The sequence below is a fragment of the Argopecten irradians genome, chromosome 4, assembly GCF_041381155.1.
Source record: "Argopecten irradians isolate NY chromosome 4, Ai_NY, whole genome shotgun sequence".
Lineage (NCBI taxonomy): Eukaryota > Metazoa > Mollusca > Bivalvia > Pectinida > Pectinidae > Argopecten > Argopecten irradians.
Window position 1 is genome coordinate 555,036 of NC_091137.1, and position 21,839 is coordinate 576,874.

Genomic DNA, 21,839 nt, shown 5'->3' on the forward strand with positions numbered 1-21,839 from the left:
TGCACCACGAATCCTAGTCACATTTGCGAAAATTTCAAAAATGGCCGATATTTTGACCGACAAAGATTTTTGTGAAAAATGCTTTTGTGAGCTAGAGCGCTAATTTTTTGTACAACGATAGATGGTAAAAAATGATGACAATTCCACAAAGTCCGGGTTGCATAACTTTAAAAATGGCCAAAATATGGCTCCTTAAAGTTCGTCACGTATGAGACGCGTCTCTGCACATCACTTTGCCGGCTTCCTGTTTCAAGGGGTTTTAATATATCACTCTGATGTTTTGCATATTTGTAGTCGGTATAAAAGTCTACAACACTGCCAATTTTCAGGGGCATATCTTTCAAAATGGCTGAGTATTTTCCCGCCAAAAATGACAGAATCTTAATAAGTCGGTTTTGCCGCTTAAAAAGGTTTCCGACTTCCGGTACAAAGCGGTTTAAAGTTATGGTTATATTTTTTTGTACATTTATTGTCCGTAATATGATCTACAAAATGGCGGATTTTCAGGTGCGAAGTATTCAAAATGGCAAAGTAAATGCCCGCGAAAGTTTAAAACGATTTAATTTACAACACAACTTTGACCGTCTAATTTCAGACGATTTATCCATGTTGTTTTGAAATATTGATACGATTTTTTGCACAACCGTACACACGTGCATGTACTACATAATGGTGGTTTTATAGATGCACATAACTGTAAATTAACCTAAAGATTTACCCGCCAAAAGTTTGACACGGTAAGATTTGAACATTTTTTGCGTTCAACTTTGGCCACTTCCGGTACAAAGTGGTTTTTATATATCGCTTTGATTTTTCAATCGCGAAAAGTCTGGAAAATGCCTGACAATATGGCGTTTTTATGAAGTGGGAACCTCCCATAATGGCCGAGATTTTGCCCGCCAAATCCTCCCATAATGGCCGAGATTTTGCCCGCCAAATTTGACACGATTTATCAAGTTCCGTGTTAGGGCTATTTTTTCGGTAAATCTTGTTGTGAGCTAGAGCGCTAATTTTTTGTACAAAGATAGACAATTGCAAGCTGCACCACGAATCCTAGTCACATTTGCGAAAATTTCAAAAATGGCCGATATTTTGACCGACAAAGATTTTTGTGAAAAATGCTTTTGTGAGCTAGAGCGCTAATTTTTTGTACAACGATAGATGGTAAAAAATGATGACAATTCCACAAAGTCCGGGTTGCATAACTTTAAAAATGGCCAAAATATGGCTCCTTAAAGTTCGTCACGTATGAGACGCGTCTCTGCACATCACTTTGCCGGCTTCCTGTTTCAAGGGGTTTTAATATATCACTCTGATGTTTTGCATATTTGTAGTCGGTATAAAAGTCTACAACACTGCCAATTTTCAGGGGCATATCTTTCAAAATGGCTGAGTATTTTCCCGCCAAAAATGACAGAATCTTAATAAGTCGGTTTTGCCGCTTAAAAAGGTTTCCGACTTCCGGTACAAAGCGGTTTAAAGTTATGGTTATAATTTTTTGTACATTTATTGTCCGTAATATGATCTACAAAATGGCGGATTTTCAGGTGCGAAGTATTCAAAATGGCAAAGTAAATGCCCGCGAAAGTTTAAAACGATTTAATTTACAACACAACTTTGACCGTCTAATTTCAGACGATTTATCCATGTTGTTTTGAAATATTGATACGATTTTTTGCACAACCGTACACACGTGCATAGATGCACATAATGGTGGTTTTATAGATGCACATAACTGTAAATTAACCTAAGTTTTTACCCGCCAAAAGTTTGACACGGTAAGATTTGAACATTTTTTGCGTTCAACTTTGGCCACTTCCGGTACAAAGTGTTTTTTATATATCGCTTTGATTTTTCAATCGCGAAAAGTCTGGAAAATGCCTGACAATATGGCGTTTTTATGAAGTGGGAACCTCCCATAATGGCCGAGATTTTGCCCGCCAAATTTCCCATAATGGCCGAGATTTTGCCCGCCAAATTTGACACGATTTATCAAGTTCCGTGTTAGGGCTATTTTTTCGGTAAATCTTGTTGTGAGCTAGAGCGCTAATTTTTTGTACAAAGATAGACAATTGCAAGCTGCACCACGAATCCTAGTCACATTTGCGAAAATTTCAAAAATGGCCGATATTTTGACCGACAAAGATTTTTGTGAAAAATGCTTTTGTGAGCTAGAGCGCTAATTTTTTGTACAACGATAGATGGTAAAAAATGATGACAATTCCACAAAGTCCGGGTTGCATAACTTTAAAAATGGCCAAAATATGGCTCCTTAAAGTTCGTCACGTATGAGACGCGTCTCTGCACATCACTTTGCCGGCTTCCTGTTTCAAGGGGTTTTAATATATCACTCTGATGTTTTGCATATTTGTAGTCGGTATAAAAGTCTACAACACTGCCAATTTTCAGGGGCATATCTTTCAAAATGGCTGAGTATTTTCCCGCCAAAAATGACAGAATCTTAATAAGTCGGTTTTGCCGCTTAAAAAGGTTTCCGACTTCCGGTACAAAGCGGTTTAAAGTTATGGTTATAATTTTTTGTACATTTATTGTCCGTAATATGATCTACAAAATGGCGGATTTTCAGGTGCGAAGTATTCAAAATGGCAAAGTAAATGCCCGCGAAAGTTTAAAACGATTTAATTTACAACACAACTTTGACCGTCTAATTTCAGACGATTTATCCATGTTGTTTTGAAATATTGATACGATTTTTTGCACAACCGTACACACGTGCATGTACTACATAATGGTGGTTTTTATAGATGCACATAACTGTAAATTAACCTAAGTTTTTACCCGCCAAAAGTTTGACACGGTAAGATTTGAACATTTTTTGCGTTCAACTTTGGCCACTTCCGGTACAAAGTGGTTTTTATATATCGCTTTGATTTTTCAAATCGCAAAAAGTCTGGAAAATGCCTGACAATATGGCGTTTTTATGAAGTGGGAACCTCCCATAATGGCCGAGATTTTGCCCGCCAAATTTGACACGATTTATCAAGTTCCGTGTTAGGGCTATTTTTTCGGTAAATCTTGTTGTGAGCTAGAGCGCTATTTTTTTGTACAAAGATAGACAATTGCAAGCTGCACCACGAATCCTAGTCACATTTGCGAAAATTTCAAAAATGGCCGATATTTTGACCGACAAAGATTTTTGTGAAAAATGCTTTTGTGAGCTAGAGCGCTAATTTTTTGTACAACGATAGATGGTAAAAAATGATGACAATTCCACAAAGTCCGGGTTGCATAACTTTAAAAATGGCCAAAATATGGCTCCGTAAAGTTCGTCACGTATGAGACGCGTCTCTGCACATCACTTTGCCGGCTTCCTGTTTCAAGGGGTTTTAATATATCACTCTGATGTTTTGCATATTTGTAGTCGGTATAAAAGTCTACAACACTGCCAATTTTCAGGGGCATATCTTTCAAAATGGCTGAGTATTTTCCCGCCAAAAATGACAGAATCTTAATAAGTCGGTTTTGCCGCTTAAAAAGGTTTCCGACTTCCGGTACAAAGCGGTTTAAAGTTATGGTTATAATTTTTTGTACATTTATTGTCCGTAATATGATCTACAAAATGGCGGATTTTCAGGTGCGAAGTATTCAAAATGGCAAAGTAAATGCCCGCGAAAGTTTAAAACGATTTAATTTACAACACAACTTTGACCGTCTAATTTCAGACGATTTATCCATGTTGTTTTGAAATATTGATACGATTTTTTGCACAACCGTACACACGTGCATGTACTACATAATGGTGGTTTTATAGATGCACATAACTGTAAATTAACCTAAGTTTTTACCCGCCAAAAGTTTGACACGGTAAGATTTGAACATTTTTTGCGTTCAACTTTGGCCACTTCCGGTACAAAGTGGTTTTTTATATATCGCTTTGATTTTTCAATCGCGAAAAGTCTGGAAAATGCCTGACAATATGGCGTTTTTATGAAGTGGGAACCTCCCATAATGGCCGAGATTTTGCCCGCCAAATTTGACACGATTTATCAAGTTCCGTGTTAGGGCTATTTTTTCGGTAAATCTTGTTGTGAGCTAGAGCGCTAATTTTTTGTACAAAGATAGACAATTGCAAGCTGCACCACGAATCCTAGTCACATTTGCGAAAATTTCAAAAATGGCCGATATTTTGACCGACAAAGATTTTTGTGAAAAATGCTTTTGTGAGCTAGAGCGCTAATTTTTTTGTACAACGATAGATGGTAAAAAATGATGACAATTCCACAAAGTCCGGGTTGCATAACTTTAAAAATGGCCAAAATATGGCTCCTTAAAGTTCGTCACGTATGAGACGCGTCTCTGCACATCACTTTGCCGGCTTCCTGTTTCAAGGGGTTTTAATATATCACTCTGATGTTTTGCATATTTGTAGTCGGTATAAAAGTCTACAACACTGCCAATTTTCAGGGGCATATCTTTCAAAATGGCTGAGTATTTTCCCGCCAAAAATGACAGAATCTTAATAAGTCGGTTTTGCCGCTTAAAAAGGTTTCCGACTTCCGGTACAAAGCGGTTTAAAGTTATGGTTATAATTTTTTTTTGTACATTTATTGTCCGTAATATGATCTACAAAATGGCGGATTTTCAGGTGCGAAGTATTCAAAATGGCAAAGTAAATGCCCGCGAAAGTTTAAAACGATTTAATTTACAACACAACTTTGACCGTCTAATTTCAGACGATTTATCCATGTTGTTTTGAAATATTGATACGATTTTTTGCACAACCGTACACACGTGCATGTACTACATAATGGTGGTTTTATAGATGCACATAACTGTAAATTAACCTAAGTTTTTACCCGCCAAAAGTTTGACACGGTAAGATTTGAACATTTTTTTGCGTTCAACTTTGGCCACTTCCGGTACAAAGTGGTTTTTATATATCGCTTTGATTTTTCAATCGCGAAAAGTCTGGAAAATGCCTGACAATATGGCGTTTTTATGAAGTGGGAACCTCCCATAATGGCCGAGATTTTGCCCGCCAAATTTGACACGATTTATCAAGTTCCGTGTTAGGGCTATTTTTTCGGTAAATCTTGTTGTGAGCTAGAGCGCTAATTTTTTGTACAAAGATAGACAATTGCAAGCTGCACCACGAATCCTAGTCACATTTGCGAAAATTTCAAAAATGGCCGATATTTTGACCGACAAAGATTTTTGTGAAAAATGCTTTTGTGAGCTAGAGCGCTAATTTTTTGTACAACGATAGATGGTAAAAAATGATGACAATTCCACAAAGTCCGGGTTGCATAACTTTAAAAATGGCCAAAATATGGCTCCTTAAAGTTCGTCACGTATGAGACGCGTCTCTGCACATCACTTTGCCGGCTTCCTGTTTCAAGGGGTTTTAATATATCACTCTGATGTTTTGCATATTTGTAGTCGGTATAAAAGTCTACAACACTGCCAATTTTCAGGGGCATATCTTTCAAAATGGCTGAGTATTTTCCCGCCAAAAATGACAGAATCTTAATAAGTCGGTTTTGCCGCTTAAAAAGGTTTCCGACTTCCGGTACAAACGGTTTAAAGTTATGGTTATAATTTTTTGTACATTTATTGTCCGTAATATGATCTACAAAATGGCGGATTTTCAGGTGCGAAGTATTCAAAATGGCAAAGTAAATGCCCGCGAAAGTTTAAAACGATTTAATTTACAACACAACTTTGACCGTCTAATTTCAGACGATTTATCCATGTTGTTTTGAAATATTGATACGATTTTTTGCACAACCGTACACACGTGCATGTACTACATAATGGTGGTTTTATAGATGCACATAACTGTAAATTAACCTAAGTTTTTACCCGCCAAAAGTTTGACACGGTAAGATTTGATTTTTTTTTGCGTTCAACTTTGGCCACTTCCGGTACAAAGTGGTTTTTATATATCGCTTTGATTTTTCAATCGCGAAAAGTCTGGAAAATGCCTGACAATATGGCGTTTTTATGAAGTGGGAACCTCCCATAATGGCCGAGATTTTGCCCGCCAAATTTGACACGATTTATCAAGTTCCGTGTTAGGGCTATTTTTTCGGTAAATCTTGTTGTGAGCTAGAGCGCTAATTTTTTGTACAAAGATAGACAATTGCAAGCTGCACCACGAATCCTAGTCACATTTGCGAAAATTTCAAAAATGGCCGATATTTTGACCGACAAAGATTTTTGTGAAAAATGCTTTTTGTGAGCTAGAGCGCTATTTTTTTTTGTACAACGATAGATGGTAAAAAATGATGACAATTCCACAAAGTCCGGGTTGCATAACTTTAAAAATGGCCAAAATATGGCTCCTTAAAGTTCGTCACGTATGAGACGCGTCTCTGCACATCACTTTGCCGGCTTCCTGTTTCAAGGGGTTTTAATATATATCACTCTGATGTTTTGCATATTTGTAGTCGGTATAAAAGTCTACAACACTGCCAATTTTCAGGGGCATATCTTTCAAAATGGCTGAGTATTTTCCCGCCAAAAATGACAGAATCTTAATAAGTCGGTTTTGCCGCTTAAAAAGGTTTCCGACTTCCGGTACAAAGCGGTTTAAAGTTATGGTTATAATTTTTTGTACATTTATTGTCCGTAATATGATCTACAAAATGGCGGATTTTCAGGTGCGAAGTATTCAAAATGGCAAAGTAAATGCCCGCGAAAGTTTAAAACGATTTAATTTACAACACAACTTTGACCGTCTAATTTCAGACGATTTATCCATGTTGTTTTGAAATATTGATACGATTTTTTGCACAACCGTACACACGTGCATGTACTACATAATGGTGGTTTTATAGATGCACATAACTGTAAATTAACCTAAGTTTTTACCCGCCAAAAGTTTGACACGGTAAGATTTGAACATTTTTTGCGTTCAACTTTGGCCACTTCCGGTACAAAGTGGTTTTTATATATCGCTTTGATTTTTCAATCGCGAAAAGTCTGGAAAATGCCTGACAATATGGCGTTTTTATGAAGTGGGAACCTCCCATAATGGCCGAGATTTTGCCCGCCAAATTTGACACGATTTATCAAGTTCCGTGTTAGGGCTATTTTTTCGGTAAATCTTGTTGTGAGCTAGAGCGCTAATTTTTTGTACAAAGATAGACAATTGCAAGCTGCACCACGAATCCTAGTCACATTTGCGAAAATTTCAAAAATGGCCGATATTTTGACCGACAAAGATTTTTGTGAAAAATGCTTTTGTGAGCTAGAGCGCTAATTTTTTGTACAACGATAGATGGTAAAAAATGATGACAATTCCACAAAGTCCGGGTTGCATAACTTTAAAAAATGGCCAAAATATGGCTCCTTAAAGTTCGTCACGTATGAGACGCGTCTCTGCACATCACTTTGCCGGCTTCCTGTTTCAAGGGGTTTTAATATATCACTCTGATGTTTTGCATATTTGTAGTCGGTATAAAAGTCTACAACACTGCCAATTTTCAGGGGCATATCTTTCAAAATGGCTGAGTATTTTCCCGCCAAAAATGACAGAATCTTAATAAGTTTTAAGTCGGTTTTGCCGCTTAAAAAGGTTTCCGACTTCCGGTACAAAGCGGTTTAAAGTTATGGTTATAATTTTTTGTACATTTATTGTCCGTAATATGATCTACAAAATGGCGGATTTTCAGGTGCGAAGTATTCAAAATGGCAAAGTAAATGCCCGCGAAAGTTTAAAACGATTTAATTTACAACACAACTTTGACCGTCTAATTTCAGACGATTTATCCATGTTGTTTTGAAATATTGATACGATTTTTTGCACAACCGTACACACGTGCATGTACTACATAATGGTGGTTTTATAGATGCACATAACTGTAAATTAACCTAAGTTTTTACCCGCCAAAAGTTTGACACGGTAAGATTTGAACATTTTTTGCGTTCAACTTTGGCCACTTCCGGTACAAAGTGGTTTTTATATATCGCTTTGATTTTTTTCAATCGCGAAAAGTCTGGAAAATGCCTGACAATATGGCGTTTTTATGAAGTGGGAACCTCCCATAATGGCCGAGATTTTGCCCGCCAAATTTACACGATTTTTGAGTTCCGATCTTATTATTTTTTCGGTAAATCTTGTTGTGAGCTAGAGCGCTAATTTTTTGTACAAAGATAGACAATTGCAAGCTGCACCACGAATCCTAGTCACATTTGCGAAAATTTCAAAAATGGCCGATATTTTGACCGACAAAGATTTTTGTGAAAAATGCTTTTGTGAGCTAGAGCGCTAATTTTTTGTACAACGATAGATGGTAAAAAATGATGACAATTCCACAAAGTCCGGGTTGCATAACTTTAAAAATGGCCAAAATATGGCTCCTTAAAGTTCGTCACGTATGAGACGCGTCTCTGCACATCACTTTGCCGGCTTCCTGTTTCAAGGGGTTTTAATATATCACTCTGATGTTTTGCATATTTGTAGTCGGTATAAAAGTCTACAACACTGCCAATTTTCAGGGGCATATCTTTCAAAATGGCTGAGTATTTTCCCGCCAAAAATGACAGAATCTTAATAAGTCGGTTTTTGCCGCTTAAAAAGGTTTCCGACTTCCGGTACAAAGCGGTTTAAAGTTATGGTTATAATTTTTTGTACATTTATTGTCCGTAATATGATCTACAAAATGGCGGATTTTCAGGTGCGAAGTATTCAAAATGGCAAAGTAAATGCCCGCGAAAGTTTAAAACGATTTAATTTACAACACAACTTTGACCGTCTAATTTCAGACGATTTATCCATGTTGTTTTGAAATATTGATACGATTTTTTGCACAACCGTACACACGTGCATGTACTACATAATGGTGGTTTTATAGATGCACATAACTGTAAATTAACCTAAGTTTTTACCCGCCAAAAGTTTGACACGGTAAGATTTGAACATTTTTTGCGTTCAACTTTGGCCACTTCCGGTACAAAGTGGTTTTTATATATCGCTTTGATTTTTCAATCGCGAAAAGTCTGGAAAATGCCTGACAATATGGCGTTTTTATGAAGTGGGAACCTCCCATAATGGCCGAGATTTTGCCCGCCAAATTTGACACGATTTATCAAGTTCCGTGTTAGGGCTATTTTTTCGGTAAATCTTGTTGTGAGCTAGAGCGCTAATTTTTTGTACAAAGATAGACAATTGCAAGCTGCACCACGAATCCTAGTCACATTTGCGAAAATTTCAAAAATGGCCGATATTTTGACCGACAAAGATTTTTGTGAAAAATGCTTTTGTGAGCTAGAGCGCTAATTTTTTGTACAACGATAGATGGTAAAAAATGATGACAATTCCACAAAGTCCGGGTTGCATAACTTTAAAAATGGCCAAAATATGGCTCCTTAAAGTTCGTCACGTATGAGACGCGTCTCTCACTTCTGCACATCACTTTGCCGGCTTCCTGTTTCAAGGGGTTTTAATATATCACTCTGATGTTTTGCATATTTGTAGTCGGTATAAAAGTCTACAACACTGCCAATTTTCAGGGGCATATCTTTCAAAATGGCTGAGTATTTTCCCGCCAAAAATGACAGAATCTTAATAAGTCGGTTTTGCCGCTTAAAAAAGGTTTCCGACTTCCGGTACAAAGCGGTTTAAAGTTATGGTTATAATTTTTTGTACATTTATTGTCCGTAATATGATCTACAAAATGGCGGATTTTCAGGTGCGAAGTATTCAAAATGGCAAAGTAAATGCCCGCGAAAGTTTAAAACGATTTAATTTACAACACAACTTTGACCGTCTAATTTCAGACGATTTATCCATGTTGTTTTGAAATATTGATACGATTTTTTGCACAACCGTACACACGTGCATGTACTACATAATGGTGGTTTTATAGATGCACATAACTGTAAATTAACCTAAGTTTTTACCCGCCAAAAGTTTGACACGGTAAGATTTGAACATTTTTTGCGTTCAACTTTGGCCACTTCCGGTACAAAGTGGTTTTTATATATCGCTTTGATTTTTCAATCGCGAAAAGTCTGGAAAATGCCTGACAATATGGCGTTTTTATGAAGTGGGAACCTCCCATAATGGCCGAGATTTTGCCCGCCAAATTTGACACGATTTATCAAGTTCCGTGTTAGGGCTATTTTTTCGGTAAATCTTGTTGTGAGCTAGAGCGCTAATTTTTTGTACAAAGATAGACAATTGCAAGCTGCACCACGAATCCTAGTCACATTTGCGAAAATTTCAAAAATGGCCGATATTTTGACCGACAAAGATTTTTGTGAAAAATGCTTTTGTGAGCTAGAGCGCTATTTTTTTTGTACAACGATAGATGGTAAAAAATGATGACAATTCCACAAAGTCCGGGTTGCATAACTTTAAAAATGGCCAAAATATGGCTCCTTAAAGTTCGTCACGTATGAGACGCGTCTCTGCACATCACTTTGCCGGCTTCCTGTTTCAAGGGGTTTTAATATATCACTCTGATGTTTTGCATATTTGTAGTCGGTATAAAAGTCTACAACACTGCCAATTTTCAGGGGCATATCTTTCAAAATGGCTGAGTATTTTCCCGCCAAAAATGACAGAATCTTAATAAGTCGGTTTTGCCGCTTAAAAAGGTTTCCGACTTCCGGTACAAAGCGGTTTAAAGTTATGGTTATAATTTTTTGTACATTTATTGTCCGTAATATGATCTACAAAATGGCGGATTTTCAGGTGCGAAGTATTCAAAATGGCAAAGTAAATGCCCGCGAAAGTTTAAAACGATTTAATTTACAACACAACTTTGACCGTCTAATTTCAGACGATTTATCCATGTTGTTTTGAAATATTGATACGATTTTTTGCACAACCGTACACACGTGCATGTACTACATAATGGTGGTTTTATAGATGCACATAACTGTAAATTAACCTAAGTTTTTACCCGCCAAAAGTTTGACACGGTAAGATTTGAACATTTTTTGCGTTCAACTTTGGCCACTTCCGGTACAAAGTGGTTTTTATATATCGCTTTGATTTTTCAATCGCGAAAAGTCTGGAAAATGCCTGACAATATGGCGTTTTTATGAAGTGGGAACCTCCCATAATGGCCGAGATTTTGCCCGCCAAATTTGACACGATTTATCAAGTTCCGTGTTAGGGCTATTTTTTCGGTAAATCTTGTTGTGAGCTAGAGCGCTAATTTTTTGTACAAAGATAGACAATTGCAAGCTGCACCACGAATCCTAGTCACATTTGCGAAAATTTCAAAAATGGCCGATATTTTGACCGACAAAGATTTTTGTGAAAAATGCTTTTGTGAGCTAGAGCGCTAATTTTTTTGTACAACGATAGATGGTAAAAAATGATGACAATTCCACAAAGTCCGGGTTGCATAACTTTAAAAATGGCCAAAATATGGCTCCGTAAAGTTCGTCACGTATGAGACGCGTCTCTGCACATCACTTTGCCGGCTTCCTGTTTCAAGGGGTTTTAATATATCACTCTGATGTTTTGCATATTTGTAGTCGGTATAAAAGTCTACAACACTGCCAATTTTCAGGGGCATATCTTTCAAAATGGCTGAGTATTTTCCCGCCAAAAATGACAGAATCTTAATAAGTCGGTTTTGCCGCTTAAAAAGGTTTCCGACTTCCGGTACAAAGCGGTTTAAAGTTATGGTTATAATTTTTTGTACATTTATTGTCCGTAATATGATCTTTTAGAATGTTAAAAATTGTGTCCTTTAAAAAACCGTAGATATAGGAAAAAATGTCGTCATAGATGAAACTTTTCATGCGCTTATTGTCTTCTTTGAGAAAAAGAAAACCGGATTCTGTTTTAGCTATGTACTGTGATAGGTATAATACATTTTATAATTTGAGATATTGGAAATATTCTATTTTAAGATCGGTTAACGTCATATTATCTGATGCATGTGTCAAGATGTCTGAAATAGACGATCGCATGTCAACTACGATACTAAATCGCTAGTAACGGCTATTGAAAACCACACATTTGATAGGAATCATTTATATATACGTTCATTGTAGAGACTAAGAAAACAGGTGTACCACCGCGTTGAGAAAGAGCGATAATTTTCCCTTTCTGAGAAGTCATCCATAAATTAGATCATTATACTAAAAAAGGCACGCTGTCCAATAAGAATAGTATAAGAAGCGCATTTTGACATAACAACTTATGAATGCCATCTAATTAAATATGCATACTGGCTTCTTGTGGATTGATATTAATAATCTGATAAAGTATGTACAATTGTATTTAGTATCGTGCCGTATACCATGTGAGAGTATGAATTTATTATGGGTTTTTTTTTTTATATCTAGACCACTAAAATCTCTAAAAATGAGCACTTAAGGCACTCTGGTGGTGTCATGTATATGTAATTCTGTAACTTATTCTCAGATCCCTGAAGGGTTTTCAAATGTGAATAGATATGTATTACTCTCTCAATTCCTAGCTCACTGTTATACTGGCTGGTCTAGCGAGCATATACACTCCATGTACGCCCGAGGCTACCTCACATACCTAACCACGTGTAATACTGCTGGTCTAGGGCAATACACATCATGTCGCCCGAGGCTACCTCCTCATACCTTACACGTGTAGTACAAGTCCATGTGTCTAGGGAATACACTCGCCACAGGACGCCCGAGGCTACCTCTCCAAACCCTACACACACCACGTGTAAATAACAGGCTGGTCTAGGGGCAATACAACATGCATGTCGCATTGGGCCTAGCGCTCACATTACCACAATACGTTGTAATGTCCTGAGTGTGGCATGGCTCACATGGCAATTCTCTCAAGTGTACGACACCTGAGGTCTGCGCTTGCAAGAGACTAACCACAATAGCAGCAATAACAAGCCTCTGTGATCGTGATTCAAGATCAAAATTAATATTATTTCTAGGTTCACAGAATAAAAAAATGAGAGAAACTACACTGTATTAACTTTATTAAAGACTACAATATCAACCAGATTTACGCTATTGAGTGAAATTATCATAGCAAGTTTTCTCATCGCATTGTGTTTACTATGTATAGTGAGAGGACATTACTACATCCTGCAGTTGTTGTTTCTTTTTTCTGTACTTTATGTTTCAACTATGGCGCTGGAAATATCATAGTAGTCTAAATATCTCTTAGCAACGTATGAACTACGTGCGACTGTAATGAGATGGTAGATAACTTTATACTGTTCTCTCGCTGTCAAATGTTCGCGGATCTATGATCGATTGTCACTCAAACATTTTATCAACGAATATGGTAACGTTTTAACCCTCTACCTCTTGTCATATATACTTTTGTTCTATGAGAGGACACAACAAATAAAACATATGTAAAATCTACTATTACTACCACAGAATCAGGCGCGGCTGTATAATTAAACGCCTCTAATATCAAATTTATCAAAGGATGTGCGTAGCTTGTGGAATCGAGCAATGTGTATTATACCAGACAGCGCGGTATTACAACACAGCTATGTGACGACATTCTGAATTGCGGACATGGGTAGAACTTTGAGCTCGAAATCTAACTTATATTCATCCAGCGGCCCCGCTGTCATCATTTGTCACACGTCTTAAAAAATCGAGTGACGACATGCCATGTCTGTGATTGCTGCCTTTGACGTTAAAAGACTGCTGTTGGATAGACGTATACGTTATCGGTGACGTGGATGTTTGTGTAAAAGAACACATGACGTCTTTTATTGCGCATAGTGTAATGATAGGTGTAACTTCGTATTTGCATGGGAAAAGGATATTACTGAGGTGAAATTTGGAAGATTAAACGCGATTACTGTATCACAGACTTGTACTTGATAACTTATGGCAATGAGCAGTGGATGATTATTATGGCAGGAAAGTAATTCCAATCACAGGCTACGTGCTTCAGCCCTAGCCCAACAACTTTCATATTACTAAGTCACGAGCCGTGAAGATTACATGAAATTGTTGGGAGAATACAAACTTTTGATAAAATCGATTTAAGATAATACGATAAATGAAAATATTGATTCGTACAAACATTGGTACCCAATTAGGTGATTTTCTCTTATTGAATGAATTTTTCGTAGTTTACTTAAACAATATGAACTTTGTTGAATTTTCAATTTGTGCCTTTTTAACTGCTGACATGATAAATATATTGCTAACAATTTAATTTGGAATTATCCTCGCAAAACACTTGTTATTCTAGAGTCGCTCGTTCGATAGTAATTCATATACGGCTAAATACATTCTTACACATGATTAAATGCGGTACACGATAACGAAGAACAAGTATAACTGCACATCGTTTTGTTGACAAAATCAAATTCTCCATATTCAATGCCAACAGCCCCCATCGTAGTGTAAATCCTCTATGTATATAATTCCGAGCGTAGTTAGTGTACTCCTGAAATCAGAATACATAAACAGAAGTCCGTATAAATTTCCGTCATTCTTTGCACGTGTTTATATAAGTTTGTTTGACAAATTGTTACTCACAATTTTTCTCATGTGATACATATGTAAATAGATTCTGCATAATAAACTTTTTTCACTTTGATTTCAATGTGTCTCAATAAGGCCGACATATGGAGTCGTGTACATTAAAAAAAACACACATTATAAGTTCTCAAATTATGAATGGATTACTACTAACGTACATAGTAGAAATTTTCAGATGTAGTGAGTCACCATTACAAAAAAAATATTGTTAATTAAATATTGTACTAACGAATTAGATGATATACGAAAGTTTTCCAACTCTCACTGAGCTCTATAACCTGTTTATTATCAGAAAAACAAAGTGAATATTCTCTTTTTTTGTATTTACATTTTAACATCCCTCTTTTCAAGGTCTTTAATAATCTGATACACCTAGTACATATATTTCAATCAGCAGCGTTTTACCCCGCTTACCTTATTTAGATCCTCACACAAGGGTATACATTTCGAAAAAAATAACCATAAGGTAATCTGGAATACATCACACCAATTTCAAAAGTTTGTATTCTCAAATAAAATGAAAATTTCACTGTAAATGTTGTGTTCTGATTGGTTCGATATTAAGTGAAAACATTCCTGAGTTATAGTTTCACTCTGGTGAGGGTAAGTTTTCACAATAAAACCTAATATTTCAACTCGGAAAGATGTAATAAAACATGTATTCCCTCTGCGTAATTTAATATTTGAAGTTTTTGCCGACTCTAGCGGAATGATAATCAACTAAAGCGAAGGTAATTAGGACGACGCACTGGAAACATAAGACGGCCCGTAATATGAAAAAATGAACATTTAATTTGTTTTCATTAAATTGTTTAAAAGGTAGACGACAAGTGTAGTATTAACGGTAGGCAAATTACTTTTGTGTGGCTTGTCCTCTACAAAATTATCATGACTCTACAAAATTATTATCATTTCCGGTTTTTTAACATTCCATCTTAATAACTAAAGCCCGTTTAAGGAACAAGCGAGTAGTAGGCCTTTAAATGACCCCAGGTTTAAATAGAAATGTCAAATTAAACAAACAAAATCCAATTTAGGGACCTGATTAAATCTATAATATACCCCCAAATGCTCTTACAGGATTTGCACTATATACAAGGAAAGGATTCTACAGTTATTGATTGACCTAAATTGTAGGATCTGAAGTTCACATGTTCATGATAAAATAATATTGCAGCAAGACATTATTTTTATCAAAATAATATATTTTATGACAGTTATATGTCCATCATTCTAGCTCCTACAAAATGTTATTATTATTTTACATAATTTACTCGACGACATCTATTTATATTAATATGAAGTCGTATGATAGAATGAGTATCTCTTCTCAGCAAACGTGTTATTTTTTTAAATCTTTTACCTATACTGTTCCAAAGCCAAGAGACTCTTTGACGTTAATGCCAAATATCATGTAGCCCACGGTGTATAATACAGACGGACACATGACTTTATTAAGAATTAATGTCTACATCTGATGAATAAAGCTGGTTCAGTTTTCTCGAGTGTTGAATTTGAAAAACACGAAAATTTTAAGGGTATCAGGCACAATGAAAAATGGAGAATTTCGTGACTAAAAAACGAAAATTATAAAAAAAAAAAAAAAAAGGTCTAAAAAAAAAAAAAATAAAAAAATATTAACCCTCACCCTAAAAAAAAAAAAAAAAATTAATCAATCCCTGAGGACTAAAAAAAAAAAAAAAAAAAAAAAAAAAAAAAATAAAAAATATCGTTTAAAAAAAAAAAATCTCACCTAAAAAAAAAATTCCCTCCCTTAAAAAAAAAAAAAAAAAAAAACGCCCCTAAAAAAAAAATAAAAAATCATAAAAAAAAAAAAAAAAAAATCGCTAAAAATAAAAAAAAAAAAAAAAAAAAAATAAAAAAAAAAAAAAAAAAAAAAAAAAAAAAAAAAAAGCAAAACTCCCCTAAAAAAAAAAAAAAAAAAAAAAAAAAAAAAAAAAAAAAAGAAAAATAAAAAAAAAAAAAAAACCTCCCTTCCCCCCTGAAAAAAATAAAAAATCGAAAAAAAAAAAAAAAAAAAAAAAAAAAAAAAAACTCCCCACCTAAAAAAAATGACTAATTCTGTCCCCTCCTACAAAAAAAAATGATACCTTAACGTATCAAATACACACCAAGATAGGGAAAATGTACAAAGAACGATGATTACATTGACAGATTGGTCGCCAAATCGACACCTGCTTACTTTTAGATACATTCATGCACATCCTTTTAAATATATGTGCTGTTCTTATCGAACGAGGTAAAAGATTTGCGATAGTTGTGATTCGATACCCTGCTTAACGCAAGATATTTTATATAAAAAAGTTAAAATCCGACAGTCAAGATTAATAATATTTTGAACGATAATCTTTATTGTTCGGACTAGTATCTAACTTATTTTGCTAGTCAGTATTCAACAACTATGTTTACTCTAAAATCGTCTTTATTACTTTTACATGCCGGGGACGCAAAAGTATCAAAAATCAATATGCAAATATGTTGATTTTATCTTCGATAGACCGGAACTATATAAATAATGTTCTCGCTTTAAGTACGGTTTAGTTTTCAAATATTTAAAAAATATATGCAAAATTAAGTTTTTTTTATAAATTATTTATTACTTTAAAGCAGAAAAAAAAGAATCCAAAATGTATGTCCTGTACCAGGTATAATAGTACGTTCTGAGGCAGCATTGTCATTTAGCAACACGATAACATGACATTGCTACATTATCCGAGTACTTAATTCGAAAACGTAAGAACATTAGACCGATTCAGGTAGGGGACATTATAAAAGTAGTTATATTTGTTATAACAATTACCTTTAGTGTAAAACACATGGATGTTCCCAATCAAGCACATAATAATAATGTATTTCGTTACTCTAACGTTTAGTGAGAATGGATTGGATTTTCTGCATTTTTTCTAACATAGTTTAACGCAAAAAAGTATGGGAACTATGATAGTAGTGGGGATATCTGCTTTCAATTTTTATAAGGTGGATGCGAATTTATTCTCACTACTGTACTTTAATATGACAGTAATTCGGTGGCTCATTAAGGTTAGACAAACATTTATTTTAATATTTACTTAGCCTCGGACCCTTACTTACCTACCTCTAACCTAGTAACTAAGGGTCCAAACTTAGTAACCTAGGATCCTAACAAAGCTACCTAGGCTACTAAGTTATGGCCCTTGGTTTACTAAATGTAAAAATACGTATTCGAGTTTGATTTTACATGTATCTATTTATTTGTTTATGTTTGTTTTTTGTAATTCTTTACACCACCTAAGCACGTTTAGATGAATAACTGACTGAGCGATAAAAACATTTTCTAGTAAAAAACGATTTGTTATTTTTTAAAGAAAATTTGTTTCGGAAATTAAACAAAAAAAAAATATTTTGTTTCACACGGGCTTCAAATGATCACGCGATTTATTCTCATCTTGACATCACAAATAATATCCTTGTCCAATTGACAAGGTCATATGCTAACCATGCTTCAGTAATCTAATATTTTTGTCGACACCATAGGAACCTTATCAGTCCGGATATCTGTTTATCACTTCCTCTTTTGCTAATAACTTTCTGGTCAGTTTGGAACCTACATGCTAATACATTATTTATTCTAAAGCAACAGAAAGTCACAGGACATTGAACTTGGAGCTGAATCCTTAGCAAATATATTATCCCCAAACGAGTTCAAAGAAGATATTCAAAAACATAAGGTAAGTTTTTTTAACATTATCAAATCTTCCACTATGTAAATGTACATATTACAAGTCACACTATACGTAGCTATCAACAAACAAAAAAAAGTCAAGTTAGATTCGACCACCCGATATTGTTAGTAATTGTAGATGTACTTGAAATTAAGGTTATATCAAAGAATATTTATAATGGTTTCTTAATAACTTTGGAGCATCAGTTGTTTAACAGTCAATACTTGTTTAAGTTGCCTTCATTTTAAATGTGGTACGCCATCCTCCAAGGTACGATTTATTGCCGAACGGGATTTCTCGGAGTTCTGACAGACGGTGCGTAGATACAGGTGCTAACATGACATTCTCGGCCAAGACGTTAACAATGTCGGCTAACTTCGGCTTATTTGGACTAAATGGAACCCACATCCTAGCGAATGTTCAATATTTAATTAATTTTTTAATCGAAAAGTTTCCGATATTCAATATCGCTCATCTGACATTCGATTTTAGTACTGTATCTGCATAAATTTTACAAACAGGATTAGTTTTCAAGATTATTCTATATCATATATTTCAAAATAAGACAAATACGGATACTGGGACTATGGGATAGACTAGGATTCAGGAAAATGTTCTCTAATCTATAATTTTTCCTAAAAACAAGAAAACGTTTAATAAAATATTATTTTCGTCTAGTGTAATGGATCTTTTAGGACATTTAAATGATCAGATTCCTGGTTTTATCACATCTTAACTTAATCTCAAAACAAGCGGCATGGAAATTGTGATATAGTTCATGATGCACCTTATGTATAATGCTAATTATAAGCAAAAACATGGTGATGGGGACGACCGATTTTCTTTGTTTTAAACATAAGTTCGTTATACCATAACAAAAAACATCGTGAGGGAACCTTGATATGGAGAATGAACATTACAACATTATTATCCATTGAATTCGTTGTAAGTATTCGTTAAAAGTATATAACTGTAGATTTGCAGTTGTTCTTAAACTAAAACTGGTACCTATTTGGTGCCGGGGAATTGGTAATAAAATATCTGTAAGGGTACATTTCACGTCGCGCGGAACAGATAATCTGCACCGTAGCCATTTGTTCCTTTATTAATCTATCTTTACGGCGATGCCATGTTTTTCCTTTATGGACCGTTGAAGTAAAGTTATAAGCCATTTAAAATGCTTCTTTACATGCCAAATTGAAATAATTCTAATATAAATTATAAAACATCAATTAACTTTATCGATAGTTTACTACCTGACTTCGCTAGACATATCGTGCCTAGATCTAATACACTAGGTCAATATTACTGAACCGACAAGGAAGTAGAAACAGCTATACTGCATTCTTATCATAAAACACTGTAAACATTAACGCCTAGCTAACTGTTAATGTTATTGGAATTTAATGGAGCTTCATAAACGGACTGTTGCGCATGTAAATGTCTACTTAATAGTGATATTTCCTGACATGTAGGCATTAAACTACAGATACATAGTTTTTAGTACACTAAAATGTGATCCAGAAGATTGATTTTCTCGTGAAATCTTCCTAGTCATTTTCATTTGAAAATGTTTTTGATATATGACCTTGACCCTTTGGTCCTACTAAACCGGCGTCTACGGCCGTAGTCTGACACAGCGCGTCAAGTCTTAAATGACAATGACTATGTCTCTTAAACATCAAAGTTTCATTGTATAAAAAAAAACTTGATTAGCGTCCTCATTCGTCATTTGACTACGAAACAGCTATGCCTAATTTCTAATATAAATTATCTCGAGGACCAGGGGTCCCTTCAGTGTAAGCATTCTCTATGATCACCTACGACATCTGTTTAAGAAACAAAATTCAAATCCAGATCAAATATGTTAAACTATGTCATTTTAATGGCAATAGGAAAATCTAAAGCAGGCTATTATATAGGTATGGTTCGTCAGCCAAAAACAGCAGTAGATAGACTTACCCTTTATTGTTTACATAAGAATAACTGTTTTGAAAGTGATTAAAGTACATCAACATTGTCCCTCGTTATCATTTTCATTGATTAAAGAAACATTTCTTCTGTATTCCAGAGAAATGGGCCTAAGGAAGTATCTGTAGCCGACCGATGATTACGGCCTTTCCGTTATCATTCCAGTAATGGCGGGGAACTACCGAAACAACAGCAAAGAATGGTCCATTGGAGTACTGATGGTACCATTTCGTTTTCATTGTTTCTCTCACTCGTCTTCCTTGCGGGCATGTGTGGTTGGCATCTTGACATTTAGCAAGGAAATAGAATGTGGAGAGAAAGATAAACGTCTGGCAGTCGTTTTCGTACTGCTAGTATCGACTATCCAGGTAATCTGGGTTGTTGGACACATGTATTGTTCATTGTATGTGTTTTTACTAAGCAAGCGAAGGCCTTAGCTATATTGTTCTGCAAAGACATGAAGAAAGTGTCATCAAACTTTCAGCTTACTTTTTTCCTGTGGATTTTTGGTATATGGAGCTGGGCTGTTTTCTGCTTTCCTCGTCGGACAGCAAATTCAGTGTATGGTTTTTTGGGTACAGAAGCATTGATGAAGACGACGGACGATTTTTTCTGGGATTGCAGGGGTATCTTTAATGTAATAACAATCATATCACTGCTTACTGAAAATGGTGTTCATCAGTTACTTCTCTCAGTTATCGAAATGATGAGAGATGTATTTGTATCCGGTATGTTATTGCTATTCTTACCAGAGTTGCAAATATTTCTTATTTGGCTTCACACTATTATCATAGACAATGAACCTTTTCCTGAAAGTATTCTTGAAAAGCACTTTGGATACCATAGTTAAAAAATCAGCCTGCACTACAAAATGGATTCTATTAGGCAGCTTGATCAATGATTCATAAAACGATTCGAGGTACATGTTTTCTCGAGTTTTTCATTGTATCTATAACCATTAACTCATTTCTATTTTGAAATGTGGTCAAAATTTAATGGGCAGATTGCCTACCTGCCTATCAAGACGTCGTCGAAGAGCTAAACAGCTCCAGTACAGATGAAGCAAACGCCTCTCCCTTGCGGACCCATAGACTGGATAATCAATCTTAGGACAGGGACGAACTGTCTACCAGTTTGTTGGCATTTTGATTTTCCACAGTATCGGGATTTGGAATAGCCAAAAATTGTCGGGACGATTGTTTGGGTGAGACACCAAGGACAAAGCAATGCGGGACAGTTATGAAAAACTTTTGACATTATCTTCAACTCAGTTTTTCTTGGTGGTGAAATTGGCCCGGATTTTATTGTCTCTGCTTCACACTATTACAAAGCCAGATAAAAAGACAAAGTCCTTAAAGATAAGCGAGTATGTGTATCTGTCACATCTGCTTTTGGTTATATTTATGCTGCACGTCTGTAATATATTAACTGGATTGTTGTTCACCTATTCATCATGATGTACAAGATGCGACATCCCGACTTTACACTTATTGCATACGCTATAGCGTGCTGATCACAAGACTATTTCCAAGTCGTACTTCTGCTGCAGGCTAAAAGATTGTATAAAAAAAGCTATAACCCATACTCACCTGCAATCCATCTACTAGATTGCGTACTGTTATTCCTGATGGTAACAAATATTTTATCAGATGGATGGAAGATTTAGCTTTTATACTAAGAACATCCTATTTACGGCATTAA